Source organism: Lissotriton vulgaris, chromosome 1_1 (assembly GCF_964263255.1).
Source record: "Lissotriton vulgaris chromosome 1_1, aLisVul1.2, whole genome shotgun sequence".
NCBI classification, from domain to species: Eukaryota; Metazoa; Chordata; class Amphibia; order Caudata; family Salamandridae; genus Lissotriton; species Lissotriton vulgaris.
The window spans coordinates 200,518,869-200,543,335 of record NC_141685.1 but is presented as its reverse complement, the minus strand read 5'-3'; the positions used below and the strand labels follow the sequence as shown (position 1 = coordinate 200,543,335).

At 49.0% G+C, this 24,467-nt stretch overlaps 41 non-coding genes across 41 annotated transcripts; 27 read left to right on the top strand and 14 right to left on the bottom strand.

Moving 5' to 3' along the window:
• Positions 1 to 230: 230 nt before the first annotated feature.
• TRNAW-CCA (transfer RNA tryptophan (anticodon CCA)) lies at positions 231 to 302 on the top strand. Its single transcript has one exon. It is a non-coding gene; the product is annotated as a tRNA-Trp (tRNA).
• A 71-nt stretch (positions 303 to 373) lies between these two features.
• TRNAG-GCC (transfer RNA glycine (anticodon GCC)) lies at positions 374 to 444 on the bottom strand. Its single transcript has one exon. It is a non-coding gene; the product is annotated as a tRNA-Gly (tRNA).
• A 1,161-nt stretch (positions 445 to 1,605) lies between these two features.
• On the top strand, positions 1,606 to 1,679 carry TRNAN-GUU (transfer RNA asparagine (anticodon GUU)). Its single transcript has one exon. It is a non-coding gene; the product is annotated as a tRNA-Asn (tRNA).
• Positions 1,680 to 1,915: 236 nt separating this feature from the next.
• Positions 1,916 to 1,987, top strand: TRNAW-CCA (transfer RNA tryptophan (anticodon CCA)). The gene has a single exon. It is a non-coding gene; the product is annotated as a tRNA-Trp (tRNA).
• A 71-nt stretch (positions 1,988 to 2,058) lies between these two features.
• On the bottom strand, positions 2,059 to 2,129 carry TRNAG-GCC (transfer RNA glycine (anticodon GCC)). Its single transcript has one exon. It is a non-coding gene; the product is annotated as a tRNA-Gly (tRNA).
• A 1,161-nt stretch (positions 2,130 to 3,290) lies between these two features.
• On the top strand, positions 3,291 to 3,364 carry TRNAN-GUU (transfer RNA asparagine (anticodon GUU)). The gene has a single exon. It is a non-coding gene; the product is annotated as a tRNA-Asn (tRNA).
• A 236-nt stretch (positions 3,365 to 3,600) lies between these two features.
• On the top strand, positions 3,601 to 3,672 carry TRNAW-CCA (transfer RNA tryptophan (anticodon CCA)). The gene has a single exon. It is a non-coding gene; the product is annotated as a tRNA-Trp (tRNA).
• A 71-nt stretch (positions 3,673 to 3,743) lies between these two features.
• On the bottom strand, positions 3,744 to 3,814 carry TRNAG-GCC (transfer RNA glycine (anticodon GCC)). Its single transcript has one exon. It is a non-coding gene; the product is annotated as a tRNA-Gly (tRNA).
• A 1,161-nt stretch (positions 3,815 to 4,975) lies between these two features.
• On the top strand, positions 4,976 to 5,049 carry TRNAN-GUU (transfer RNA asparagine (anticodon GUU)). Its single transcript has one exon. It is a non-coding gene; the product is annotated as a tRNA-Asn (tRNA).
• Positions 5,050 to 5,285: 236 nt separating this feature from the next.
• On the top strand, positions 5,286 to 5,357 carry TRNAW-CCA (transfer RNA tryptophan (anticodon CCA)). The gene has a single exon. It is a non-coding gene; the product is annotated as a tRNA-Trp (tRNA).
• Positions 5,358 to 5,428: 71 nt separating this feature from the next.
• Positions 5,429 to 5,499, bottom strand: TRNAG-GCC (transfer RNA glycine (anticodon GCC)). Its single transcript has one exon. It is a non-coding gene; the product is annotated as a tRNA-Gly (tRNA).
• Positions 5,500 to 6,660: 1,161 nt separating this feature from the next.
• Positions 6,661 to 6,734, top strand: TRNAN-GUU (transfer RNA asparagine (anticodon GUU)). Its single transcript has one exon. It is a non-coding gene; the product is annotated as a tRNA-Asn (tRNA).
• A 236-nt stretch (positions 6,735 to 6,970) lies between these two features.
• On the top strand, positions 6,971 to 7,042 carry TRNAW-CCA (transfer RNA tryptophan (anticodon CCA)). Its single transcript has one exon. It is a non-coding gene; the product is annotated as a tRNA-Trp (tRNA).
• Positions 7,043 to 7,113: 71 nt separating this feature from the next.
• Positions 7,114 to 7,184, bottom strand: TRNAG-GCC (transfer RNA glycine (anticodon GCC)). The gene has a single exon. It is a non-coding gene; the product is annotated as a tRNA-Gly (tRNA).
• Positions 7,185 to 8,329: 1,145 nt separating this feature from the next.
• On the top strand, positions 8,330 to 8,403 carry TRNAN-GUU (transfer RNA asparagine (anticodon GUU)). Its single transcript has one exon. It is a non-coding gene; the product is annotated as a tRNA-Asn (tRNA).
• A 236-nt stretch (positions 8,404 to 8,639) lies between these two features.
• On the top strand, positions 8,640 to 8,711 carry TRNAW-CCA (transfer RNA tryptophan (anticodon CCA)). The gene has a single exon. It is a non-coding gene; the product is annotated as a tRNA-Trp (tRNA).
• A 71-nt stretch (positions 8,712 to 8,782) lies between these two features.
• TRNAG-GCC (transfer RNA glycine (anticodon GCC)) lies at positions 8,783 to 8,853 on the bottom strand. The gene has a single exon. It is a non-coding gene; the product is annotated as a tRNA-Gly (tRNA).
• Positions 8,854 to 9,998: 1,145 nt separating this feature from the next.
• On the top strand, positions 9,999 to 10,072 carry TRNAN-GUU (transfer RNA asparagine (anticodon GUU)). Its single transcript has one exon. It is a non-coding gene; the product is annotated as a tRNA-Asn (tRNA).
• A 236-nt stretch (positions 10,073 to 10,308) lies between these two features.
• TRNAW-CCA (transfer RNA tryptophan (anticodon CCA)) lies at positions 10,309 to 10,380 on the top strand. Its single transcript has one exon. It is a non-coding gene; the product is annotated as a tRNA-Trp (tRNA).
• Positions 10,381 to 10,451: 71 nt separating this feature from the next.
• Positions 10,452 to 10,522, bottom strand: TRNAG-GCC (transfer RNA glycine (anticodon GCC)). Its single transcript has one exon. It is a non-coding gene; the product is annotated as a tRNA-Gly (tRNA).
• A 1,145-nt stretch (positions 10,523 to 11,667) lies between these two features.
• TRNAN-GUU (transfer RNA asparagine (anticodon GUU)) lies at positions 11,668 to 11,741 on the top strand. Its single transcript has one exon. It is a non-coding gene; the product is annotated as a tRNA-Asn (tRNA).
• Positions 11,742 to 11,977: 236 nt separating this feature from the next.
• On the top strand, positions 11,978 to 12,049 carry TRNAW-CCA (transfer RNA tryptophan (anticodon CCA)). Its single transcript has one exon. It is a non-coding gene; the product is annotated as a tRNA-Trp (tRNA).
• A 71-nt stretch (positions 12,050 to 12,120) lies between these two features.
• On the bottom strand, positions 12,121 to 12,191 carry TRNAG-GCC (transfer RNA glycine (anticodon GCC)). Its single transcript has one exon. It is a non-coding gene; the product is annotated as a tRNA-Gly (tRNA).
• A 1,145-nt stretch (positions 12,192 to 13,336) lies between these two features.
• Positions 13,337 to 13,410, top strand: TRNAT-GGU (transfer RNA threonine (anticodon GGU)). Its single transcript has one exon. It is a non-coding gene; the product is annotated as a tRNA-Thr (tRNA).
• A 236-nt stretch (positions 13,411 to 13,646) lies between these two features.
• On the top strand, positions 13,647 to 13,718 carry TRNAW-CCA (transfer RNA tryptophan (anticodon CCA)). The gene has a single exon. It is a non-coding gene; the product is annotated as a tRNA-Trp (tRNA).
• A 71-nt stretch (positions 13,719 to 13,789) lies between these two features.
• TRNAG-GCC (transfer RNA glycine (anticodon GCC)) lies at positions 13,790 to 13,860 on the bottom strand. The gene has a single exon. It is a non-coding gene; the product is annotated as a tRNA-Gly (tRNA).
• A 2,706-nt stretch (positions 13,861 to 16,566) lies between these two features.
• On the top strand, positions 16,567 to 16,640 carry TRNAN-GUU (transfer RNA asparagine (anticodon GUU)). Its single transcript has one exon. It is a non-coding gene; the product is annotated as a tRNA-Asn (tRNA).
• A 236-nt stretch (positions 16,641 to 16,876) lies between these two features.
• On the top strand, positions 16,877 to 16,948 carry TRNAW-CCA (transfer RNA tryptophan (anticodon CCA)). Its single transcript has one exon. It is a non-coding gene; the product is annotated as a tRNA-Trp (tRNA).
• A 71-nt stretch (positions 16,949 to 17,019) lies between these two features.
• On the bottom strand, positions 17,020 to 17,090 carry TRNAG-GCC (transfer RNA glycine (anticodon GCC)). The gene has a single exon. It is a non-coding gene; the product is annotated as a tRNA-Gly (tRNA).
• Positions 17,091 to 18,235: 1,145 nt separating this feature from the next.
• On the top strand, positions 18,236 to 18,309 carry TRNAT-GGU (transfer RNA threonine (anticodon GGU)). The gene has a single exon. It is a non-coding gene; the product is annotated as a tRNA-Thr (tRNA).
• A 228-nt stretch (positions 18,310 to 18,537) lies between these two features.
• On the top strand, positions 18,538 to 18,609 carry TRNAW-CCA (transfer RNA tryptophan (anticodon CCA)). The gene has a single exon. It is a non-coding gene; the product is annotated as a tRNA-Trp (tRNA).
• Positions 18,610 to 18,680: 71 nt separating this feature from the next.
• Positions 18,681 to 18,751, bottom strand: TRNAG-GCC (transfer RNA glycine (anticodon GCC)). The gene has a single exon. It is a non-coding gene; the product is annotated as a tRNA-Gly (tRNA).
• A 1,161-nt stretch (positions 18,752 to 19,912) lies between these two features.
• On the top strand, positions 19,913 to 19,986 carry TRNAN-GUU (transfer RNA asparagine (anticodon GUU)). The gene has a single exon. It is a non-coding gene; the product is annotated as a tRNA-Asn (tRNA).
• A 236-nt stretch (positions 19,987 to 20,222) lies between these two features.
• TRNAW-CCA (transfer RNA tryptophan (anticodon CCA)) lies at positions 20,223 to 20,294 on the top strand. The gene has a single exon. It is a non-coding gene; the product is annotated as a tRNA-Trp (tRNA).
• Positions 20,295 to 20,365: 71 nt separating this feature from the next.
• On the bottom strand, positions 20,366 to 20,436 carry TRNAG-GCC (transfer RNA glycine (anticodon GCC)). Its single transcript has one exon. It is a non-coding gene; the product is annotated as a tRNA-Gly (tRNA).
• A 1,161-nt stretch (positions 20,437 to 21,597) lies between these two features.
• On the top strand, positions 21,598 to 21,671 carry TRNAN-GUU (transfer RNA asparagine (anticodon GUU)). The gene has a single exon. It is a non-coding gene; the product is annotated as a tRNA-Asn (tRNA).
• A 236-nt stretch (positions 21,672 to 21,907) lies between these two features.
• TRNAW-CCA (transfer RNA tryptophan (anticodon CCA)) lies at positions 21,908 to 21,979 on the top strand. Its single transcript has one exon. It is a non-coding gene; the product is annotated as a tRNA-Trp (tRNA).
• Positions 21,980 to 22,050: 71 nt separating this feature from the next.
• Positions 22,051 to 22,121, bottom strand: TRNAG-GCC (transfer RNA glycine (anticodon GCC)). The gene has a single exon. It is a non-coding gene; the product is annotated as a tRNA-Gly (tRNA).
• A 1,145-nt stretch (positions 22,122 to 23,266) lies between these two features.
• TRNAN-GUU (transfer RNA asparagine (anticodon GUU)) lies at positions 23,267 to 23,340 on the top strand. Its single transcript has one exon. It is a non-coding gene; the product is annotated as a tRNA-Asn (tRNA).
• A 229-nt stretch (positions 23,341 to 23,569) lies between these two features.
• TRNAW-CCA (transfer RNA tryptophan (anticodon CCA)) lies at positions 23,570 to 23,641 on the top strand. The gene has a single exon. It is a non-coding gene; the product is annotated as a tRNA-Trp (tRNA).
• Positions 23,642 to 23,712: 71 nt separating this feature from the next.
• TRNAG-GCC (transfer RNA glycine (anticodon GCC)) lies at positions 23,713 to 23,783 on the bottom strand. Its single transcript has one exon. It is a non-coding gene; the product is annotated as a tRNA-Gly (tRNA).
• Between the last annotated feature and the right edge of the window lie 684 nt (positions 23,784 to 24,467).

Genomic DNA, 24,467 nt, shown 5'->3' with positions numbered 1-24,467 from the left:
TTTGTCTGCATGAAACACAGATACGTACCTTTGCTCTTTCCTGCGTGCGATCCTTTCCCTGAATAGTTCAATCCTCAGCGTTCTCACTGCACCTGCAGTCAATTTCAATAATTAGGATAGAAAACAAAAGGCCAAGCCCTGTAATACAACCGTAGGCATATAAGCAGAGGAAAATAAGTCAAAAGGCCCACAGCATTTGTTCATCTGGCATCGAAGGCTGCAAGTGTAAGGACCTCGTGGCGCAACGGTAGCGCGTCTGACTCCAGATCAGAAGGTTGCGTGTTCAAATCACGTCGGGGTCACTGCTTACCATTTTATTCCCCACTGAGTTCATATATATCATTTTGAAAACAAAGTCAAAAGAAAACAACCTTGCATTGGCCGGGAATCGAACCCGGGACTCCCGCGTGGCAGGCGAGAATTCTACCACTGACCCACCAATGCTTCACATGGTGTGTTCACAGCAAGAGCTCTGTCCAAGACAGTGGTCAGGTTCACACACTTAAATTGTACACATATGAACAAAGTGTGCGCAGCAGACATGATAACGCCAACGTTTCACATGATGATGGCAAGAATCAGATGCAGGAGACTATAAGTAATAATGTCTTTGCATTTGCTGAGGTCACTGGCTTGGTACTAGAGTTGTGGTTATCAGGGCATGATGGCAGGCTGCTCCTGACAGAAGTGGCTCACAGAATGCACCCGCCAGATCACCAGCACTATTGTGTTTCAGATCATGTCACTGAACTCTCCTCCTGGAAAATCCTTCCCACTGGCTTTGCCAGATTCTGTGTCCTCCCCAAAATGCTGGGGTGAAAAGGGCAGAGTTCTGCGCCCTGCGCCCCTTTACGCGTCCCTAACGCCATTCCAACGCGCCCTGGTCGGGCACAGCCCTGGTCGGGCTTAGATCACTGGAGCCTCTGGAGATCAAGAACTCCGGAAGCCTAGGGTCAGGCCTATTGCAGAGGCATCTTGTGCCTGGCCATTCCGGGATTGTTGTGTTTCAGGGCCTAGCCATCAATACTCCTGGGATTTCTTTCCATGAGAACCCTCATGTCCCTGTCCTCCCACAAGCCCGAGCTTTTATGTAAAATAAAGTGTGCTCTGTGGGCCTTCCCCTATGTGCTCTCTGCCTAATCTCTTTCTCCCAAGCTGAGCTCTGCAGGTAAATGTATCTATCTGACTGAGGGGCTAGGGAGGGCCTTTCCCAGCAGTCTTACAAGCCAAGAGTTCAGAGAAAGCACCTGCTCTGGGAAGGAGACTCTGCTCACAGAGAAGACAAGTCCAACATAACACAGTGAAGATGGGATGGGCAAGACACACGCCTCACGGGCTGGTAGCACGCAAACAGAGGAGCAGGGAGCTACGCTAAGCAGGCAAAGAGAAAAGTCATGTATGAGTCTCATGCACTGTGACCGGTAGTAATACTGGCTCTAACACCATTAGACAGTAGTCTACACATCATAAATTACAACAGTAACAAGACACTAAGCAAATGACAAATGCTGTATGGCATAAAGACGCCTTATATAATACAAGCTCCAGGCAGGCGCACACATGTCAAGACATATATTGAGTCTCAGGAAATGTATACAGTCAATAGTCTCTGTGGCGCAATCGGTTAGCGCGTTCGACTGTTAACCGAAAGGTTGGTGGTTCAAGCCCACCCAGGGACGTAGCCTTTTGTCTGCATGAAACACAGATACGTACCTTTGCTCTTTCCTGCGTGCGATCCTTTCCCTGAATAGTTCAATCCTCAGCGTTCTCACTGCACCTGCAGTCAATTTCAATAATTAGGATAGAAAACAAAAGGCCAAGCCCTGTAATAAAACCGTAGGCATATAAGCAGAGGAAAATAAGTCAAAAGGCCCACAGCATTTGTTCATCTGGCATCGAAGGCTGCAAGTGTAAGGACCTCGTGGCGCAACGGTAGCGCGTCTGACTCCAGATCAGAAGGTTGCGTGTTCAAATCACGTCGGGGTCACTGCTTACCATTTTATTCCCCACTGAGTTCATATATATCATTTCGAAAACAAAGTCAAAAGAAAGCAACCTTGCATTGGCCGGGAATCGAACCCGGGCCTCCCGCGTGGCAGGCGAGAATTCTACCACTGAACCACCAATGCTTCACATGGTGTGCTCACAGCAAGAGCTCTGTCCAAGACAGTGGTCAGGTTCACACACTTAAATTGTACACATATGAACAAAGTGTGCGCAGCAGACATGATAACGCCAACGTTTCACATGATGATGGCAAGAATCAGATGCAGGAGACTATAAGTAATAATGTCTTTGCATTTGCTGAGGTCACTGGCTTGGTACTAGAGTTGTGGTTATCAGGGCATGATGGCAGGCTGCTCCTGACAGAAGTGGCTCACAGAATGCACCCGCCAGATCACCAGCACTATTGTGTTTCAGATCATGTCACTGAACTCTCCTCCTGGAAAATCCTTCCCACTGGCTTTGCCAGATTCTGTGTCCTCCCCAAAATGCTGGGGTGAAACGGGCAGAGTTCTGTGCCCTGCGCCCCTTTACGCGTCCCTAACGCCATCCCAACGCGCCCTGGTCGGGCACAGCCCTGGTCGGGCTTAGATCACTGGAGCCTTTGGAGATCAAGAACTCCGGAAGCCTAGGGTCAGGCCTATTGCAGAGGCATCTTGTGCCTGGCCATTCCGGGATTGTTGTGTTTCAGGGCCTAGCCATCAATACTCCTGGGATTTCTTTCCATGAGAACCCTCATGTCCCTGTCCTCCCACAAGCCCGAGCTTTTATGTAAAATAAAGTGTGCTCTGTGGGCCTTCCCCTATGTGCTCTCTGCCTAATCTCTTTCTCCCAAGCTGAGCTCTGCAGGTAAATGTATCTATCTGACTGAGGGGCTAGGGAGGGCCTTTCCCAGCAGTCTTACAAGCCAAGAGTTCAGAGAAAGCACCTGCTCTGGGAAGGAGACTCTGCTCACAGAGAAGACAAGTCCAACATAACACAGTGAAGATGGGATGGGCAAGACACACGCCTCACGGGCTGGTAGCACGCAAACAGAGGAGCAGGGAGCTACGCTAAGCAGGCAAAGAGAAAAGTCATGTATGAGTCTCATGCACTGTGACCGGTAGTAATACTGGCTCTAACACCATTAGACAGTAGTCTACACATCATAAATTACAACATTAACAAGACACTAAGCAAATGACAAATGCTGTATGGCATAAAGACGCCTTATATAATACAAGCTCCAGGCAGGCGCACACATGTCAAGACATATATTGAGTCTCAGGAAATGTATACAGTCAATAGTCTCTGTGGCGCAATTGGTTAGCGCGTTCGGCTGTTAACCGAAAGGTTGGTGGTTCAAGCCCACCCAGGGACGTAGCCTTTTGTCTGCATGAAACACAGATACGTACCTTTGCTCTTTCCTGCGTGCGATCCTTTCCCTGAATAGTTCAATCCTCAGCGTTCTCACTGCACCTGCAGTCAATTTCAATAATTAGGATAGAAAACAAAAGGCCAAGCCCTGTAATACAACCGTAGGCATATAAGCAGAGGAAAATAAGTCAAAAGGCCCACAGCATTTGTTCATCTGGCATCAAAGGCTGCAAGTGTAAGGACCTCGTGGCGCTATGGTAGCGCGTCTGACTCCAGACCAGAAGGTTGCGTGTTCAAATCACGTCGGGGTCACTGCTTACCATTTTATTCCCCACTGAGTTCATATATATCATTTCGAAAACAAAGTCAAAAGAAAGCAACCTTGCATTGGCCGGGAATCGAACCCGGGCCTCCCGCATGGCAGGCGAGAATTCTACCACTGAACCACCAATGCTTCACATGGTGTGTTCACAGCAAGAGCTCTGTCCAAGACAGTGGTCAGGTTCACACACTTAAATTGTACACATATGAACAAAGTGTGCGCAGCAGACATGATAACGCCAACGTTTCACATGATGATGGCAAGAATCAGATGCAGGAGACTATAAGTAATAATGTCTTTGCATTTGCTGAGGTCACTGGCTTGGTACTAGAGTTGTGGTTATCAGGGCATGATGGCAGGCTGCTCCTGACAGAAGTGGCTCACAGAATGCACCCGCCAGATCACCAGCACTATTGTGTTTCAGATCATGTCACTGAACTCTCCTCCTGGAAAATCCTTCCCACTGGCTTTGCCAGATTCTGTGTCCTCCCCAAAATGCTGGGGTGAAACGGGCAGAGTTCTGCGCCCTGCGCCCCTTTACGCGTCCCTAACGCCATCCCAACGCGCCCTGGTCGGGCACAGCCCTGGTCGGGCTTAGATCACTGGAGCCTCTGGAGATCAAGAACTCCGGAAGCCTAGGGTCAGGCCTATTGCAGAGGCATCTTGTGCCTGGCCATTCCGGGATTGTTGTGTTTCAGGGCCTAGCCATCAATACTCCTGGGATTTCTTTCCAGGAGAACCCTCATGTCCCTGTCCTCCCACAAGCCCGAGCTTTTATGTAAAATAAAGTGTGCTCTGTGGGCCTTCCCCTATGTGCTCTCTGCCTAATCTCTTTCTCCCAAGCTGAGCTCTGCAGGTAAATGTATCTATCTGACTGAGGGGCTAGGGAGGGCCTTTCCCAGCAGTCTTACAAGCCAAGAGTTCAGAGAAAGCACCTGCTCTGGGAAGGAGACTCTGCTCACAGAGAAGACAAGTCCAACATAACACAGTGAAGATGGGATGGGCAAGACACACGCCTCACGGGCTGGTAGCACGCAAACAGAGGAGCAGGGAGCTACGCTAAGCAGGCAAAGAGAAAAGTCATGTATGAGTCTCATGCACTGTGACCGGTAGTAATACTGGCTCTAACACCATTAGACAGTAGTCTACACATCATAAATTACAACAGTAACAAGACACTAAGCAAATGACAAATGCTGTATGGCATAAAGACGCCTTATATAATACAAGCTCCAGGCAGGCGCACACATGTCAAGACATATATTGAGTCTCAGGAAATGTATACAGTCAATAGTCTCTGTGGCGCAATCGGTTAGCGCGTTCGGCTGTTAACCGAAAGGTTGGTGGTTCAAGCCCACCCAGGGACGTAGCCTTTTGTCTGCATGAAACACAGATACGTACCTTTGCTCTTTCCTGCGTGCGATCCTTTCCCTGAATAGTTCAATCCTCAGCGTTCTCACTGCACCTGCAGTCAATTTCAATAATTAGGATAGAAAACAAAAGGCCAAGCCCTGTAATACAACCGTAGGCATATAAGCAGAGGAAAATAAGTCAAAAGGCCCACAGCATTTGTTCATCTGGCATCGAAGGCTGCAAGTGTAAGGACCTCGTGGTGCAACGGTAGCGCGTCTGACTCCAGATCAGAAGGTTGCGTGTTCAAATCACGTCGGGGTCACTGCTTACCATTTTATTCCCCACTGAGTTCATATATATCATTTCGAAAACAAAGTCAAAAGAAAGCAACCTTGCATTGGCCGGGAATAGAACCCGGGCCTCCCGCGTGGCAGGCGAGAATTCTACCACTGAACCACCAATGCTTCACATGGTGTGTTCACAGCAAGAGCTCTGTCCAAGACAGTGGTCAGGTTCACACACTTAAATTGTACACATATGAACAAAGTGTGCGCAGCAGACATGATAACGCCAACGTTTCACATGATGATGGCAAGAATCAGATGCAGGAGACTATAAGTAATAATGTCTTTGCATTTGCTGAGGTCACTGGCTTGGTACTAGAGTTGTGGTTATCAGGGCATGATGGCAGGCTGCTCCTGACAGAAGTGGCTCACAGAATGCACCCGCCAGATCACCAGCACTATTGTGTTTCAGATCATGTCACTGAACTCTCCTCCTGGAAAATCCTTCCCACTGGCTTTGCCAGATTCTGTGTCCTCCCCAAAATGCTGGGGTGAAACGGGCAGAGTTCTGCGCCCTGCGCCCCTTTACGCGTCCCTAACGCCATCCCAACGCGCCCTGGTCGGGCACAGCCCTGGTCGGGCTTAGATCACTGGAGCCTCTGGAGATCAAGAACTCCGGAAGCCTAGGGTCAGGCCTATTGCAGAGGCATCTTGTGCCTGGCCATTCCGGGATTGTTGTGTTTCAGGGCCTAGCCATCAATACTCCTGGGATTTCTTTCCATGAGAACCCTCATGTCCCTGTCCTCCCACAAGCCCGAGCTTTTATGTAAAATAAAGTGTGCTCTGTGGGCCTTCCCCTATGTGCTCTCTGCCTAATCTCTTTCTCCCAAGCTGAGCTCTGCAGGTAAATGTATCTATCTGACTGAGGGGCTAGGGAGGGCCTTTCCCAGCAGTCTTACAAGCCAAGAGTTCAGAGAAAGCACCTGCTCTGGGAAGGAGACTCTGCTCACAGAGAAGACAAGTCCAACATAACACAGTGAAGATGGGATGGGCAAGACACACGCCTCACGGGCTGGTAGCACGCAAACAGAGGAGCAGGGAGCTACGCTAAGCAGGCAAAGAGAAAAGTCATGTATGAGTCTCATGCACTGTGACCGGTAGTAATACTGGCTCTAACACCATTAGACAGTAGTCTACACATCATAAATTACAACAGTAACAAGACACTAAGCAAATGACAAATGCTGTATGGCATAAAGACGCCTTATATAATACAAGCTCCAGGCAGGCGCACACATGTCAAGACATATATTGAGTCTCAGGAAATGTATACAGTCAATAGTCTCTGTGGCACAATCGGTTAGCGCGTTCGGCTGTTAACCGAAAGGTTGGTGGTTTAAGCCCACCCAGGGACGTAGCCTTTTGTCTGCATGAAACACAGATACGTACCTTTGCTCTTTCCTGCGTGCGATCCTTTCCCTGAATAGTTCAATCCTCAGCGTTCTCACTGCACCTGCAGTCAATTTCAATAATTAGGATAGAAAACAAAAGGCCAAGCCCTGTAATACAACCGTAGGCATATAAGCAGAGGAAAATAAGTCAAAAGGCCCACAGCATTTGTTCATCTGGCATCGAAGGCTGCAAGTGTAAGGACCTTGTGGCGCAACGGTAGCGCGTCTGACTCCAGATCAGAAGGTTGCGTGTTCAAATCACGTCGGGGTCACTGCTTACCATTTTATTCCCCACTGAGTTCATATATATCATTTCGAAAACAAAGTCAAAAGAAAGCAACCTTGCATTGGCCGGGAATCGAACCCGGGCCTCCCGCGTGGCAGGCGAGAATTCTACCACTGAACCACCAATGCCTCACATGGTGTGTTCACAGCAAGAGCTCTGTCCAAGACAGTGGTCAGGTTCACACACTTAAATTGTACACATATGAACAAAGTGTGCGCAGCAGACATGATAACGCCAACGTTTCACATGATGATGGCAAGAATCAGATGCAGGAGACTATAAGTAATAATGTCTTTGCATTTGCTGAGGTCACTGGCTTGGTACTAGAGTTGTGGTTATCAGGGCATGATGGCAGGCTGCTCCTGACAGAAGTGGCTCACAGAATGCACCCGCCAGATCACCAGCACTATTGTGTTTCAGATCATGTCACTGAACTCTCCTCCTGGAAAATCCTTCCCACTGGCTTTGCCAGATTCTGTGTCCTCCCCAAAATGCTGGGGTGAAACGGGCAGAGTTCTGCGCCCTGCGCCCCTTTACGCGTCCCTAATGCCATCCCAACGCGCCCTGGTCGGGCTTAGATCACTGGAGCCTCTGGAGATCAAGAACTCCGGAAGCCTAGGGTCAGGCCTATTGCAGAGGCATCTTGTGCCTGGCCATTCCGGGATTGTTGTGTTTCAGGGCCTAGCCATCAATACTCCTGGGATTTCTTTCCAGGAGAACCCTCATGTCCCTGTCCTCCCACAAGCCCGAGCTTTTATGTAAAATAAAGTGTGCTCTGTGGGCCTTCCCCTATGTGCTCTCTGCCTAATCTCTTTCTCCCAAGCTGAGCTCTGCAGGTAAATGTATCTATCTGACTGAGGGGCTAGGGAGGGCCTTTCCCAGCAGTCTTACAAGCCAAGAGTTCAGAGAAAGCACCTGCTCTGGGAAGGAGACTCTGCTCACAGAGAAGACAAGTCCAACATAACACAGTGAAGATGGGATGGGCAAGACACACGCCTCACGGGCTGGTAGCACGCAAACAGAGGAGCAGGGAGCTACGCTAAGCAGGCAAAGAGAAAAGTCATGTATGAGTCTCATGCACTGTGACCGGTAGTAATACTGGCTCTAACACCATTAGACAGTAGTCTACACATCATAAATTACAACAGTAACAAGACACTAAGCAAATGACAAATGCTGTATGGCATAAAGACGCCTTATATAATACAAGCTCCAGGCAGGCGCACACATGTCAAGACATATATTGAGTCTCAGGAAATGTATACAGTCAATAGTCTCTGTGGCGCAATCGGTTAGCGCGTTCGGCTGTTAACCGAAAGGTTGGTGGTTCAAGCCCACCCAGGGACGTAGCCTTTTGTCTGCATGAAACACAGATACGTACCTTTGCTCTTTCCTGCGTGCGATCCTTTCCCTGAATAGTTCAATCCTCAGCGTTCTCACTGCACCTGCAGTCAATTTCAATAATTAGGATAGAAAACAAAAGGCCAAGCCCTGTAATAAAACCGTAGGCATATAAGCAGAGGAAAATAAGTCAAAAGGCCCACAGCATTTGTTCATCTGGCATCGAAGGCTGCAAGTGTAAGGACCTCGTGGCGCAACGGTAGCGCGTCTGACTCCAGATCAGAAGGTTGCGTGTTCAAATCACGTCGGGGTCACTGCTTACCATTTTATTCCCCACTGAGTTCATATATATCATTTCGAAAACAAAGTCAAAAGAAAGCAACCTTGCATTGGCCGGGAATCGAACCCGGGCCTCCCGCGTGGCAGGCGAGAATTCTACCACTGAACCACCAATGCTTCACATGGTGTGTTCACAGCAAGAGCTCTGTCCAAGACAGTGGTCAGGTTCACACACTTAAATTGTACACATATGAACAAAGTGTGCACAGCAGACATGATAACGCCAACGTTTCACATGATGATGGCAAGAATCAGATGCAGGAGACTATAAGTAATAATGTCTTTGCATTTGCTGAGGTCACTGGCTTGGTACTAGAGTTGTGGTTATCAGGGCATGATGGCAGGCTGCTCCTGACAGAAGTGGCTCACAGAATGCACCCGCCAGATCACCAGCACTATTGTGTTTCAGATCATGTCACTGAACTCTCCTCCTGGAAAATCCTTCCCACTGGCTTTGCCAGATTCTGTGTCCTCCCCAAAATGCTGGGGTGAAACGGGCAGAGTTCTGCGCCCTGCGCCCCTTTACGCGTCCCTAATGCCATCCCAACGCGCCCTGGTCGTGCTTAGATCACTGGAGCCTCTGGAGATCAAGAACTCCGGAAGCCTAGGGTCAGGCCTATTGCAGAGGCATCTTGTGCCTGGCCATTCCGGGATTGTTGTGTTTCAGGGCCTAGCCATCAATACTCCTGGGATTTCTTTCCAGGAGAACCCTCATGTCCCTGTCCTCCCACAAGCCCGAGCTTTTATGTAAAATAAAGTGTGCTCTGTGGGCCTTCCCCTATGTGCTCTCTGCCTAATCTCTTTCTCCCAAGCTGAGCTCTGCAGGTAAATGTATCTATCTGACTGAGGGGCTAGGGAGGGCCTTTCCCAGCAGTCTTACAAGCCAAGAGTTCAGAGAAAGCACCTGCTCTGGGAAGGAGACTCTGCTCACAGAGAAGACAAGTCCAACATAACACAGTGAAGATGGGATGGGCAAGACACACGCCTCACGGGCTGGTAGCACGCAAACAGAGGAGCAGGGAGCTACGCTAAGCAGGCAAAGAGAAAAGTCATGTATGAGTCTCATGCACTGTGACCGGTAGTAATACTGGCTCTAACACCATTAGACAGTAGTCTACACATCATAAATTACAACAGTAACAAGACACTAAGCAAATGACAAATGCTGTATGGCATAAAGACGCCTTATATAATACAAGCTCCAGGCAGGCGCACACATGTCAAGACATATATTGAGTCTCAGGAAATGTATACAGTCAATAGTCTCTGTGGCGCAATCGGTTAGCGCGTTCGGCTGTTAACCGAAAGGTTGGTGGTTCAAGCCCACCCAGGGACGTAGCCTTTTGTCTGCATGAAACACAGATACGTACCTTTGCTCTTTCCTGCGTGCGATCCTTTCCCTGAATAGTTCAATCCTCAGCGTTCTCACTGCACCTGCAGTCAATTTCAATAATTAGGATAGAAAACAAAAGGCCAAGCCCTGTAATACAACCGTAGGCATATAAGCAGAGGAAAATAAGTCAAAAGGCCCACAGCATTTGTTCATCTGGCATCGAAGGCTGCAAGTGTAAGGACCTCGTGGCGCAACGGTAGCGCGTCTGACTCCAGATCAGAAGGTTGCGTGTTCAAATCACGTCGGGGTCACTGCTTACCATTTTATTCCCCACTGAGTTCATATATATCATTTCGAAAACAAAGTCAAAAGAAAGCAACCTTGCATTGGCCGGGAATCGAACCCGGGCCTCCCGCGTGGCAGGCGAGAATTCTACCACTGAACCACCAATGCTTCACATGGTGTGTTCACAGCAAGAGCTCTGTCCAAGACAGTGGTCAGGTTCACACACTTAAATTGTACACATATGAACAAAGTGTGCGCAGCAGACATGATAACGCCAACGTTTCACATGATGATGGCAAGAATCAGATGCGGGAGACTATAAGTAATAATGTCTTTGCATTTGCTGAGGTCACTGGCTTGGTACTAGAGTTGTGGTTATCAGGGCATGATGGCAGGCTGCTCCTGACAGAAGTGGCTCACAGAATGCACCCGCCAGATCACCAGCACTATTGTGTTTCAGATCATGTCACTGAACTCTCCTCCTGGAAAATCCTTCCCACTGGCTTTGCCAGATTCTGTGTCCTCCCCAAAATGCTGGGGTGAAACGGGCAGAGTTCTGCGCCCTGCGCCCCTTTACGCGTCCCTAATGCCATCCCAACGCGCCCTGGTCGGGCTTAGATCACTGGAGCCTCTGGAGATCAAGAACTCCGGAAGCCTAGGGTCAGGCCTATTGCAGAGGCATCTTGTGCCTGGCCATTCCGGGATTGTTGTGTTTCAGGGCCTAGCCATCAATACTCCTGGGATTTCTTTCCAGGAGAACCCTCATGTCCCTGTCCTCCCACAAGCCCGAGCTTTTATGTAAAATAAAGTGTGCTCTGTGGGCCTTCCCCTATGTGCTCTCTGCCTAATCTCTTTCTCCCAAGCTGAGCTCTGCAGGTAAATGTATCTATCTGACTGAGGGGCTAGGGAGGGCCTTTCCCAGCAGTCTTACAAGCCAAGAGTTCAGAGAAAGCACCTGCTCTGGGAAGGAGACTCTGCTCACAGAGAAGACAAGTCCAACATAACACAGTGAAGATGGGATGGGCAAGACACACGCCTCACGGGCTGGTAGCACGCAAACAGAGGAGCAGGGAGCTACGCTAAGCAGGCAAAGAGAAAAGTCATGTATGAGTCTCATGCACTGTGACCGGTAGTAATACTGGCTCTAACACCATTAGACAGTAGTCTACACATCATAAATTACAACAGTAACAAGACACTAAGCAAATGACAAATGCTGTATGGCATAAAGACGCCTTATATAATACAAGCTCCAGGCAGGCGCACACATGTCAAGACATATATTGAGTCTCAGGAAATGTATACAGTCAATAGTCTCTGTGGCGCAATCGGTTAGCGCGTTCGGCTGTTAACCGAAAGGTTGGTGGTTCAAGCCCACCCAGGGACGTAGCCTTTTGTCTGCATGAAACACAGATACGTACCTTTGCTCTTTCCTGCGTGCGATCCTTTCCCTGAATAGTTCAATCCTCAGCGTTCTCACTGCACCTGCAGTCAATTTCAATAATTAGGATAGAAAACAAAAGGCCAAGCCCTGTAATACAACCGTAGGCATATAAGCAGAGGAAAATAAGTCAAAAGGCCCACAGCATTTGTTCATCTGGCATCGAAGGCTGCAAGTGTAAGGACCTCGTGGCGCAACGGTAGCGCGTCTGACTCCAGATCAGAAGGTTGCGTGTTCAAATCACGTCGGGGTCACTGCTTACCATTTTATTCCCCACTGAGTTCATAGATATCATTTCGAAAACAAAGTCAAAAGAAAGCAACCTTGCATTGGCCGGGAATCGAACCCGGGCCTCCCGCGTGGCAGGCGAGAATTCTACCACTGAACCACCAATGCTTCACATGGTGTGTTCACAGCAAGAGCTCTGTCCAAGACAGTGGTCAGGTTCACACACTTAAATTGTACACATATGAACAAAGTGTGCGCAGCAGACATGATAACGCCAACGTTTCACATGATGATGGCAAGAATCAGATGCGGGAGACTATAAGTAATAATGTCTTTGCATTTGCTGAGGTCACTGGCTTGGTACTAGAGTTGTGGTTATCAGGGCATGATGGCAGGCTGCTCCTGACAGAAGTGGCTCACAGAATGCACCCGCCAGATCACCAGCACTATTGTGTTTCAGATCATGTCACTGAACTCTCCTCCTGGAAAATCCTTCCCACTGGCTTTGCCAGATTCTGTGTCCTCCCCAAAATGCTGGGGTGAAACAGGCAGAGTTCTGCGCCCTGCGCCCCTTTACGCGTCCCTAATGCCATCCCAACGCGCCCTGGTCGGGCTTAGATCACTGGAGCCTCTGGAGATCAAGAACTCCGGAAGCCTAGGGTCAGGCCTATTGCAGAGGCATCTTGTGCCTGGCCATTCCGGGATTGTTGTGTTTCAGGGCCTAGCCATCAATACTCCTGGGATTTCTTTCCAGGAGAACCCTCATGTCCCTGTCCTCCCACAAGCCCGAGCTTTTATGTAAAATAAAGTGTGCTCTGTGGGCCTTCCCCTATGTGCTCTCTGCCTAATCTCTTTCTCCCAAGCTGAGCTCTGCAGGTAAATGTATCTATCTGACTGAGGGGCTAGGGAGGGCCTTTCCCAGCAGTCTTACAAGCCAAGAGTTCAGAGAAAGCACCTGCTCTGGGAAGGAGACTCTGCTCACAGAGAAGACAAGTCCAACATAACACAGTGAAGATGGGATGGGCAAGACACACGCCTCACGGGCTGGTAGCACGCAAACAGAGGAGCAGGGAGCTACGCTAAGCAGGCAAAGAGAAAAGTCATGTATGAGTCTCATGCACTGTGACCGGTAGTAATACTGGCTCTAACACCATTAGACAGTAGTCTACACATCATAAATTACAACAGTAACAAGACACTAAGCAAATGACAAATGCTGTATGGCATAAAGACGCCTTATATAATACAAGCTCCAGGCAGGCGCACACATGTCAAGACATATATTGAGTCTCAGGAAATGTATACAGTCAATAGTCTCTGTGGCGCAATCGGTTAGCGCGTTCGGCTGGTAACCGAAAGGTTGGTGGTTCAAGCCCACCCAGGGACGTAGCCTTTTGTCTGCATGAAACACAGATACGTACCTTTGCTCTTTCCTGCGTGCGATCCTTTCCCTGAATAGTTCAATCCTCAGCGTTCTCACTGCACCTGCAGTCAATTTCAATAATTAGGATAGAAAACAAAAGGCCAAGCCCTGTAATACAACCGTAGGCATATAAGCAGAGGAAAATAAGTCAAAAGGCCCACAGCATTTGTTCATCTGGCATCGAAGGCTGCAAGTGTAAGGACCTCGTGGCGCAACGGTAGCGCGTCTGACTCCAGATCAGAAGGTTGCGTGTTCAAATCACGTCGGGGTCACTGCTTACCATTTTATTCCCCACTGAGTTCATAGATATCATTTCGAAAACAAAGTCAAAAGAAAGCAACCTTGCATTGGCCGGGAATCGAACCCGGGCCTCCCGCGTGGCAGGCGAGAATTCTACCACTGAACCACCAATGCTTCACATGGTGTGTTCACAGCAAGAGCTCTGTCCAAGACAGTGGTCAGGTTCACACACTTAAATTGTACACATATGAACAAAGTGTGCGCAGCAGACATGATAACGCCAACGTTTCACATGATGATGGCAAGAATCAGATGCAGGAGACTATAAGTAATAATGTCTTTGCATTTGCTGAGGTCACTGGCTTGGTACTAGAGTTGTGGTTATCAGGGCATGATGGCAGGCTGCTCCTGACAGAAGTGGCTCACAGAATGCACCCGCCAGATCACCAGCACTATTGTGTTTGAGATCATGTCACTGAACTCTCCTCCTGGAAAATCCTTCCCACTGGCTTTGCCAGATTCTGTGTCCTCCCCAAAATGCTGGGGTGAAACGGGCAGAGTTCTGCGCCCTGCGCCCCTTTACGCGTCCCTAACGCCATCCCAACGCGCCCTGGTCGGGCACAGCCCTGGTCGGGCTTAGATCACTGGAGCCTCTGGAGATCAAGAACTCCAGAAGCCTAGGGTCAGGCCTATTGCAGAGGCATCTTGTGCCTGGCCATTCCGGGATTGTTGTGTTTCAGGGCCTAGCCATCAATACTCCTGGGATTTCTTTCCATGAGAACCCTCATGTCCCTGTCCTCCCACAAGCCCGAGCTTTTATGTAAAATAAAGTGTGCTCTGTGGGCCTTCCCCTATGTGCTCTCTGCCTAATCTCTTTCTCCCAAGCTGAGCTCTGCAGGTAAATGTATCTATCTGACTGAGGGGCTAGGGAGGGCCTTTCCCAGCAGTCTTACAAGCCAAGAGTTCAGAGAAAGCACCTGCTCTGGGAAGGAGACTCTGCTCACAGAGAAGACAAGTCCAACATAACACAGTGAAGATGGGATGGGCAAGACACACGCCTCACGGGCTGTGTAGGAAGGTGGCTACCTGACTATGGTTACCCCAGATTTTTTGCCTTGTGTTTAGCTGGTTTTCGACTTAGTTGGCCTGGTTCCCTGCTAATCAGGGCCCCAGGCTATCTGCTCTCTCTGTAAAATGGATTCCATGTACCCTAGGTGCATAACTAGATTGGCTTGGGTCACCTTATCAGCCCCTGTACAGTGCACTATAGGTGCCCAGGGCATAGGTGCATCCAAGGCCTACCAGGGGCTGCAGCATATCTTTTGCCACCCCTGGCTGGCTATCTAAAATTGACACAACTGGCTGATCACTCAGCTGGGGCAAGGTGGTGTAATCACCCCTTGCTTAGATATAGTATGCCTATATCTAAACCAATCTGGACACATATAAACCTGTGAGCCACTCCTATGGCAGGCCTTAACAATCCTGAAGGCAGAGTGCGTGGTTTAATGTGAGATGGTGCTCTAGCATGAGCTGAGCCTGTCTGCAGCTGTCGGGACCAATTCCCTTAGCTGTTCTGGGATAATGCCAAACCATATACTATTAAGTGCATTATAATCCTCGCGGTTATATGTCAACTTTGGTTTGGCTTTATCAAAACATGTCGTGTAAGGTGTCATACGATTTGGAATACTACCCCCTTGCCAGTCCTGGCGACGGGGGTAGCATTCCACCCCTCTAGAGGGGACGACATGTTACTTTTGCTAAAACGCGGTTGATTTTTAAAAGAGCCTCAGATCCACAAAATGGATGCTTCTGCCACAGACACATGTCTGACCTCCTGCTGCTGACCGAAACTCAGCAGAGGAGGCATGGACAAAGGATTTCCTGTCACAGGGAGGTGTGACACCACCCCAGACAGGAAATAGTGGATTGTAGCAGGGAGGTTTGATTGAAACCAGACAGTGCCTGGGGAGCACAAGGCTTCCCCTTGCATAATCCGGTCAAACCGGTTCTGGGGCAGCCCAGCCCCAGCTCCAGTGAGACCTGGACAAAGGAAAGGGGGTGTAACCACCCCCCTTCCTGGTCCCACCCATGCGCCGCACTTTCCGTGCTGCACCCGTCTCCTGTGGGCTACTCCCGACTTCTTCATTGCTTGTCCTGACTGCTCCCAGCGAATCTCTAGGCCCTAGGCCTAACCATTGTTCGATAAGTGTTACTTATACCACTTTTTTAATATATGGTCTGAGTGGCCACCCGCCCTCATCCATAAACGTGCAACTTTATATGTGTAACAGTGCTTTTGATTTAACGCTTGTGCCCCTTTCCTCATAAAGAGTACTGGGGAGTAATTTAGAAATAAATACATATATTTTTATAATATATACTTGTGTGGTGTCCTTTCATTTGATTACAGGATTGTATGTGGTAAAACAGCTCGCTTAACACGACCTCTTAAGTTAAGCCTTTAAGGCTGCTTAGTCCATGCTACCACTAGGATAGCTTGTCTAACAAGGTTGACTTACAACCAGACATCTTTGGGGTTTGTCTGGACTGATACCCAGTGGTTCCAGAATTGGAAACACTACATATCAGGCCAACTTCTCACAGGCTGGTAGCACGCAAACAGAGGAGCAGGGAGCTACGCTAAGCAGGCAAAGAGAAAAGTCATGTATGAGTCTCATGCACTGTGACCGGTAGTAATACTGGCTCTAACACCATTAGACAGTAGTCTACACATCATAAATTACAACAGTAACAAGACACTAAGCAAATGACAAATGCTGTATGGCATAAAGACGCCTTATATAATACAAGCTCCAGGCAGGCGCACACATGTCAAGACATATATTGAGTCTCAGGAAATGTATACAGTCAATAGTCTCTGTGGCGCAATCGGTTAGCGCGTTCGGCTGTTAACCGAAAGGTTGGTGGTTCAAGCCCACCCAGGGACGTAGCCTTTTGTCTGCATGAAACACAGATACGTACCTTTGCTCTTTCCTGCGTGCGATCCTTTCCCTGAATAGTTCAATCCTCAGCGTTCTCACTGCACCTGCAGTCAATTTCAATAATTAGGATAGAAAACAAAAGGCCAAGCCCTGTAATACAACCGTAGGCATATAAGCAGAGGAAAATAAGTCAAAAGGCCCACAGCATTTGATCATCTGGCATCGAAGGCTGCAAGTGTAAGGACCTCGTGGCGCAACGGTAGCGCGTCTGACTCCAGATCAGAAGGTTGCATGTTCAAATCACGTCGGGGTCACTGCTTACCATTTTATTCCCCACTGAGTTCATATATATCATTTCGAAAACAAAGTCAAAAGAAAGCAACCTTGCATTGGCCGGGAATCGAACCCGGGCCTCCCGCATGGCAGGCGAGAATTCTACCACTAAACCACCAATGCTTCACATGGTGTGTTCACAGCAAGAGCTCTGTCCAAGACAGTGGTCAGGTTCACACACTTAAATTGTACACATATGAACAAAGTGTGCGCAGCAGACATGATAACGCCAACGTTTCACATGATGATGGCAAGAATCAGATGCAGGAGACTATAAGTAATAATGTCTTTGCATTTGCTGAGGTCACTGGCTTGGTACTAGAGTTGTGGTTATCAGGGCATGATGGCAGGCTGCTCCTGACAGAAGTGGCTCACAGAATGCACCCGCCAGATCACCAGCACTATTGTGTTTCAGATCATGTCACTGAACTCTCCTCCTGGAAAATCCTTCCCACTGGCTTTGCCAGATTCTGTGTCCACCCCAAAATGCTGGGGTGAAACGGGCAGAGTTCTGCGCCCTGCGCCCCTTTACGCGTCCCTAATGCCATCCCAACGCGCCCTGGTCGGGCTTAGATCACTGGAGCCTCTGGAGATCAAGAACTCCGGAAGCCTAGGGTCAGGCCTATTGCAGAGGCATCTTGTGCCTGACCATTCCGGGATTGTTGTGTTTCAGGGCCTAGCCATCAATACTCCTGGGATTTCTTTCCAGGAGAACCCTCATGTCCCTGTCCTCCCACAAGCCCGAGCTTTTATGTAAAATAAAGTGTGCTCTGTGGGCCTTCCCCTATGTGCTCTCTGCCTAATCTCTTTCTCCCAAGCTGAGCTCTGCAGGTAAATGTATCTATCTGACTGAGGGGCTAGGGAGGGCCTTTCCCAGCATTCTTACAAGCCAAGAGTTCAGAGAAAGCACCTGCTCTGGGAAGGAGACTCTGCTCACAGAGAAGACAAGTCCAACATAACACAGTGAAGATGGGATGGGCAAGACAGACGCCTCACGGGCTGGTAGCACGCAAACAGAGGAGCAGGGAGCTACGCTAAGCAGGCAAAGAGAAAAGTCATGTATGAGTCTCATGCACTGTGACCGGTAGTAATACTGGCTCTAACACCATTAGACAGTAGTCTACACATCATAAATTACAACAGTAACAAGACACTAAGCAAATGACAAATGCTGTATGGCATAAAGACGCCTTATATAATACAAGCTCCAAGCAGGCGCACACATGTCAAGACATATATTGAGTCTCAGGAAATGTATACAGTCAATACTCTCTGTGGCGCAATCGGTTAGCGCGTTCGGCTGGTAACCGAAAGGTTGGTGGTTCAAGCCCACCCAGGGACGTTGCCTTTTGTCTGCATGAAACACAGATTTGCTCTTTCCTGCGTGCGATCCTTTCCCTGAATAGTTCAATCCTCAGCGTTCTCACTGCACCTGCAGTCAATTTCAATAATTAGGATAGAAAACAAAAGGCCAAGCCCTGTAATACAACCGTAGGCATATAAGCAGAGGAAAATAAGTCAAAAGGCCCACAGCATTTGTTCATCTGGCATCGAAGGCTGCAAGTGTAAGGACCTCGTGGCGCAACGGTAGCGCGTCTGACTCCAGATCAGAAGGTTGCGTGTTCAAATCACGTCGGGGTCACTGCTTACCATTTTATTCCCCACTGAGTTCATATATATCATTTCGAAAACAAAGTCAAAAGAAAGCAACCTTGCATTGGCCGGGAATCGAACCCGGGCCTCCCGCGTGGCAGGCGAGAATTCTACCACTGAACCACCAATGCTTCACATGGTGTGTTCACAGCAAGAGCTCTGTCCAAGACAGTGGTCAGGTTCACACACTTAAATTGTACACATATGAACAAAGTGTGCGCAGCAGACATGATAACGCCAACGTTTCACATGATGATGGCAAGAATCAGATGCAGGAGACTATAAGTAATAATGTCTTTGCATTTGCTGAGGTCACTGGCTTGGTACTAGAGTTGTGGTTATCAGGGCATGATGGCAGGCTGCTCCTGACAGAAGTGGCTCACAGAATGCACCCGCCAGATCACCAGCACTATTGTGTTTCAGATCATGTCACTGAACTCTCCTCCTGGAAAATCCTTCCCACTGGCTTTGCCAGATTCTGTGTCCTCCCCAAAATGCTGGGGTGAAATGGGCAGAGTTCTGCGCCCTGCGCCCCTTTACGCGTCCCTAACGCCATCCCAACGCGCCCTGGTCGGGCACAGCCCTGGTCGGGCTTAGATCACTGGAGCCTCTGGAGATCAAGAACTCCGGAAGCCTAGGGTCAGGCCTATTGCAGAGGCATCTTGTGCCTGGCCATTCCCGGATTGTTGTGTTTCAGGGCCTAGCCATCAATACTCCTGGGATTTCTTTCCATGAGAACCCTCATGTCCCTGTCCTCCCACAAGCCCGAGCTTTTATGTAAAATAAAGTGTGCTCTGTGGGCCTTCCCCTATGTGCTCTCTGCCTAATCTCTTTCTCCCAAGCTGAGCTCTGCAGGTAAATGTATCTATCTGACTGAGGGGCTAGGGAGGGCCTTTCCCAGCAGTCTTACAAGCCAAGAGTTCAGAGAAAGCACCTGCTCTGGGAAGGAGACTCTGCTCACAGAGAAGACAAGTCCAACATAACACAGTGAAGATGGGATGGGCAAGACACACGCCTCACGGGCTGTTAGCACGCAAACAGAGGAGCAGGGAGCTACGCTAAGCAGGCAAAGAGAAAAGTCATGCATGAGTCTCATGCACTGTGACCGGTAGTAATACTGGCTCTAACACCATTAGACAGTAGTCTACACATCATAAATTACAACAGTAACAAGACACTAAGCAAATGACAAATGCTGTATGGCATAAAGACGCCTTATATAATACAAGCTCCAGGCAGGCGCACACATGTCAAGACATATATTGAGTCTCAGGAAATGTATACAGTCTATAGTCTCTGTGGCGCAATCGGTTAGCGCGTTCGGCTGTTAACCGAAAAGTTGGTGGTTCAAGCCCACCCAGGGACGTAGCCTTTTGTCTGCATGAAACACAGATACGTACCTTTGCTCTTTCCTGCGTGCGATCCTTTCCCTGAATAGTTCAATCCTCAGCGTTCTCACTGCACCTGCAGTCAATTTCAATAATTAGGATAGAAAACAAAAGGCCAAGCCCTGTAATACAACCGTAGGCATATAAGCAGAGGAAAATAAGTCAAAAGGCCCACAGCATTTGTTCATCTGGCATCGAAGGCTGCAAGTGTAAGGACCTCGTGGCGCAACGGTAGCGCGTCTGACTCCAGATCAGAAGGTTGCGTGTTCAAATCACGTCGGGGTCACTGCTTACCATTTTATTCCCCACTGAGTTCATATATATCATTTCGAAAACAAAGTCAAAAGAAAGCAACCTTGCATTGGCCGGGAATCGAACCCGGGCCTCCCGCGTGGCAGGCGAGAATTCTACCACTGAACCACCAATGCTTCACAAGGTGTGTTCACAGCAAGAGCTCTGTCCAAGACGGTGGTCAGGTTCACACACTTAAATTGTACACATATGAACAAAGTGTGCGCAGCAGACATGATAACGCCAACGTTTCACATGATGATGGCAAGAATCAGATGCAGGAGACTATAAGTAATAATGTCTTTGCATTTGCTGAGGTCACTGGCTTGGTACTAGAGTTGTGGTTATCAGGGCATGATGGCAGGCTGCTCCTGACAGAAGTGGCTCACAGAATGCACCCGCCAGATCACCAGCACTATTGTGTTTGAGATCATGTCACTGAACTCTCCTCCTGGAAAATCCTTCCCACTGGCTTTGCCAGATTCTGTGTCCTCCCCAAAATGCTGGGGTGAAACGGGCAGAGTTCTGCGCCCTGCGCCCCTTTACGCGTCCCTAACACCATCCCAACGCGCCCTGGTCGGGCACAGCCCTGGTCGGGCTTAGATCACTGGAGCCTCTGGAGATCAAGAACTCCGGAAGCCTAGGGTCAGGCCTATTGCAGAGGCATCTTGTGCCTGGCCATTCCGGGATTGTTGTGTTTCAGGGCCTAGCCATCAATACTCCTGGGATTTCTTTCCATGAGAACCCTCATGTCCCTGTCCTCCCACAAGCCCGAGCTTTTATGTAAAATAAAGTGTGCTCTGTGGGCCTTCCCCTATGTGCTCTCTGCCTAATCTCTTTCTCCCAAGCTGAGCTCTGCAGGTAAATGTATCTATCTGACTGAGGGGCTAGGGAGGGCCTTTCCCAGCAGTCTTACAAGCCAAGAGTTCAGAGAAAGCACCTGCTCTGGGAAGGAGACTCTGCTCACAGAGAAGACAAGTCCAACATAACACAGTGAAGATGGGATGGGCAAGACACACGCCTCACGGGCTGGTAGCACGCAAACAGAGGAGCAGGGAGCTACGCTAAGCAGGCAAAGAAAAAAGTCATGTATGAGTCTCATGCACTGTGACCGGTAGTAATACTGGCTCTAACACCATTAGACAGTAGTCTACACATCATAAATTACAACAGTAACAAGACACTAAGCAAATGACAAATGCTGTATGGCATAAAGACGCCTTATATAATACAAGCTCCAGGCAGGCGCACACATGTCAAGACATATATTGAGTCTCAGGAAATGTATACAGTCAATAGTCTCTGTGGCGCAATCGGTTAGCGCGTTCGGCTGTTAACCGAAAGGTTGGTGGTTCAAGCCCACCCAGGGACGTAGCCTTTTGTCAGCATGAAACACAGATACGTACCTTTGCTCTTTCCTGCGTGCGATCCTTTCCCTGAATAGTTCAATCCTCAGCGTTCTCACTGCACCTGCAGTCAATTTCAATAATTAGGATAGAAAACAAAAGGCCAAGCCCTGTAATACAACCGTAGGCATATAAGCAGAGGAAAATAAGTCAAAAGGCCCACAGCATTTGATCATCTGGCATCGAAGGCTGCAAGTGTAAGGACCTCGTGGCGCAACGGTAGCGCGTCTGACTCCAGATCAGAAGGTTGCGTGCTCAAATCACGTCGGGGTCACTGCTTACCATTTTATTCCCCACTGAGTTCATATATATCATATCGAAAACAAAGTCAAAAGAAAGCAACCTTGCATTGGCCGGGAATCGAACCCGGGCCTCCCGCGTGGCAGGCGAGAATTCTACCACTGAACCACCAATGCTTCACATGGTGTGTTCACAGCAAGAGCTCTGTCCAAGACAGTGGTCAGGTTCACACACTTAAATTGTACACATATGAACAAAGTGTGCGCAGCAGACATGATAACGCCAACGTTTCACATGATGATGGCAAGAATCAGATGCAGGAGACTATAAGTAATAATGTCTTTGCATTTGCTGAGGTCACTGGCTTGGTACTAGAGTTGTGGTTATCAGGGCATGATGGCAGGCTGCTCCTGACAGAAGTGGCTCACAGAATGCACCCGCCAGATCACCAGCACTATTGTGTTTCAGATCATGTCACTGAACTCTCCTCCTGGAAAATCCTTCCCACTGGCTTTGCCAGATTCTGTGTCCTCCCCAAAATGCTGGGGTGAAACGGGCAGAGTTCTGCGCCCTGCGCCCCTTTACGCGTCCCTAATGCCATCCCAACGCGCCCTGGTCGGGCTTAGATCACTGTAGCCTCTGGAGATCAAGAACTCCGGAAGCCTAGGGTCAGGCCTATTGCAGAGGCATCTTGTGCCTGGCCATTCCGGGATTGTTGTGTTTCAGGGCCTAGCCATCAATACTCCTGGGATTTCTTTCCAGGAGAACCCTCATGTCCCTGTCCTCCCACAAGCCCGAGCTTTTATGTAAAATAAAGTGTGCTCTGTGGGCCTTCCCCTATGTGCTCTCTGCCTAATCTCTTTCTCCCAAGCTGAGCTCTGCAGGTAAATGTATCTATCTGACTGAGGGGCTAGGGAGGGCCTTTCCCAGCAGTCTTACAAGCCAAGAGTTCAGAGAAAGCACCTGCTCTGGGAAGGAGACTCTGCTCACAGAGAAGACAAGTCCAACATAACACAGTGAAGATGGGATGGGCAAGACACACGCCTCACGGGCTGGTAGCACGCAAACAGAGGAGCAGGGAGCTACGCTAAGCAGGCAAAGAGAAAAGTCATGTATGAGTCTCATGCACTGTGACCGGTAGTAATACTGGCTCTAACACCATTAGACAGTAGTCTACACATCATAAATTACAACAGTAACAAGACACTAAGCAAATGACAAATGCTGTATGGCATAAAGACGCCTTATATAATACAAGCTCCAAGCAGGCGCACACATGTCAAGACATATATTGAGTCTCAGGAAATGTATACAGTCAATACTCTCTGTGGCGCAATCGGTTAGCGCGTTCGGCTGTTAACCGAAAGGTTGGTGGTTCAAGCCCACCCAGGGACGTTGCCTTTTGTCTGCATGAAACACAGATTTGCTCTTTCCTGCGTGCGATCCTTTCCCTGAATAGTTCAATCCTCAGGGTTCTCACTGCACCTGCAGTCAATTTCAATAATTAGGATAGAAAACAAAAGGCCAAGCCCTGTAATACAACCGTAGGCATATAAGCAGAGGAAAATAAGTCAAAATGGCCCACAGCATTTGTTCATCTGGCATCGAAGGCTGCAAGTGTAAGGACCTCGTGGCGCAACGGTAGCGCGTCTGACTCCAGATCAGAAGGTTGCGTGTTCAAATCACGTCGGGGTCACTGCTTACCATTTTATTCCCCACTGAGTTCATATATATCATTTCGAAAACAAAGTCAAAAGAAAGCAACCTTGCATTGGCCGGGAATCGAACCCGGGCCTCCCGCGTGGCAGGCGAGAATTCTACCACTGAACCACCAATGCTTCACATGGTGTGTTCATAGGCAGAGCTCTGTCCAAGACAGTGGTCAGGTTCACACACTTAAATTGTACACATATGAACAAAGTGTGCGCAGCAGACATGATAACGCCAACGTTTCCTATGATGATGGCAAGAATCAGATGCAGGAGACTATAAGTAATAATGTCTTTGCATTTGCTGAGGTCACTGGCTTGGTACTAGAGTTGTGGTTATCAGGGCATGATGGCAGGCTGCTCCTGACAGAAGTGGCTCACAGAATGCACCCGCCAGATCACCAGCACTATTGTGTTTCAGATCATGTCACTGAACTCTCCTCCTGGAAAATCCTTCCCACTGGCTTTGCCAGATTCTGTGTCCTCCCCAAAATGCTGGGGTGAAACGGGCAGAGTTCTGCGCCCTGCGCCCCTTTACGCGTCCCTAACGCCATCCCAACGCGCCCTGGTCGGGCACAGCCCTGGTCGGGCTTAGATCACTGGAGCCTCTGGAGATCAAGAACTCCGGAAGCCTAGGGTCAGGCCTATTGCAGAGGCATCTTGTGCCTGGCCATTCCGGGATTATTGTGTTTCAGGGCCTAGCCATCAATACTCCTGGGATTTCTTTCCAGGAGAACCCTCATGTCCCTGTCCTCCCACAAGCCCGAGCTTTTATGTAAAATAAAGTGTGCTCTGTGGGCCTTCCCCTATGTG